Below are 1,670 nucleotides of genomic sequence, written 5' to 3' on the forward strand. Positions count from 1 at the left end.
CACCAGGAGTCGGCAATAAGGCGCCTGAAGGACAAGAAGGCGGGAACGGTTGAAGATTGGGACGTAACTTCCACGAGGAGTTAGTGTAACTTCCATGAGGAGTTAGTATAACTTTCACTATAATGGTTACAACCACTTCCCCCAACTACTTTCAACCAACTAATAATGTGGGCTATAAATAGTAACTCTGAAGCCTGCAATAGAGGTCTTCGCCCCTGCGCACAAAAGACCACCTTTATTTTTCTGCATCTTTCTTTCCTACATTTACCGCTTTTCATAGGAGTAGCTCTAGTAACTTAGCATATTTGGAGTCTGTCTGCCCTACGGGCATCACTCCCCTGTCCTTTTACTTGGAGTCTGTCTGCCCTACGGGCATCACTCCCCTGTTCTTGTACGGCTATTCAATAGAAAGTCATTTTCGGCCCTTCTCGCCGATCAGATCTCGAGTTGTCTCCTCATTCGGCTCATCCCTCAGTCGAATTCTGGGCTTCCCCTCTTCATTCGGCTCATCCCGCCGAAGCGAATTTACTGTGAAGGTTTTTCGAATCCGGCTGATTCGATCCCTCATCGGCCGAATCGCTTGATCCGTCGTGGGCGCAAAATTCGAGGGTCACCATCCGCGGCCGCTCATCATTCCCGGCGCTCTTCCCGAGGAGGATTCTTGACCGGGTCAAGGGTCGGGACTTTCGGCTCCCAACAAGTAGTTTACTTGTAATCTTTTTTCTTTCCCGTATTTACTGTTGTTTTTATCCTAGGAGTAGTTCTAGATTAGAACTCTAGAGTCTGTATGCACTCAGACACACTCGTCCTTTGTACTAGTTTCCACATTTAACTTCAATATATGAATGGCATTCGGCTCTTTCAGCCGACTAATCACTGTGCATCCCATCCACTTCGGCTCGTTCAGCCGAATCCTTTCTACAGTAGGGTTTCTCGAACTCGACTGATCCGATCCCTCATTAGCCGTATCGCTTGATCTTTTGAAGGGCGCAAACTTCGAGGGTCACCATGTGAGGCCGGATTTAATTCCCGCACGTTCCCCAAGGAAAGCCTTTGACCAGGCCAACGGCTGAGGAATTCGGCCCATAGCAACATCATATAAATTATGTAAATAATTTGTTATTAGATAGAATTAACAATTAACAACCTAGTCGGTAAGTATTTTGTCGAGAAAACGTTTGTATAAGTGCATCTAATTTGCGTACTCTAGGGTTGTTAAATAATTTGCTGATGAGTTGCGTAGAATCATATGAGTTCGACTTCTAAACGTTGTTTAATCAAAATAAGATAGTTATTTTATTAAGATCGATGCAGTGTTTTAAAACTGTGAGCAATTAGTACAATAACAAGATAAACCAACATTTTAGATCATAATTCTCAAATGACAATCCCCATCACTAATAAGCTATCATCAAACACTTGTTCGAACATCGATAAAGGTCTTAAAATTTCCTACCAGTCCAAAACAAAAGCAAAATAGTGAATTCTATATGCTTTGAATTTCCTAAAAAGAACTTTCCAATATTAGGATTGAAAAATATTAAAAAAATGTTAACTTATTTACCGTTTATATAGAAGCATTTACTATCTTTATCATATTTTGTAAGGAGAAATTAGAGTGAAGTATGCCAAAAACGGTGAATTATTTACCGTGTTTGTTAAAAATAAAA

This window comes from Ananas comosus, unplaced genomic scaffold (assembly GCF_001540865.1).
Source record: "Ananas comosus cultivar F153 unplaced genomic scaffold, ASM154086v1, whole genome shotgun sequence".
In the NCBI taxonomy this organism is placed as follows: Eukaryota; Viridiplantae; Streptophyta; class Magnoliopsida; order Poales; family Bromeliaceae; genus Ananas; species Ananas comosus.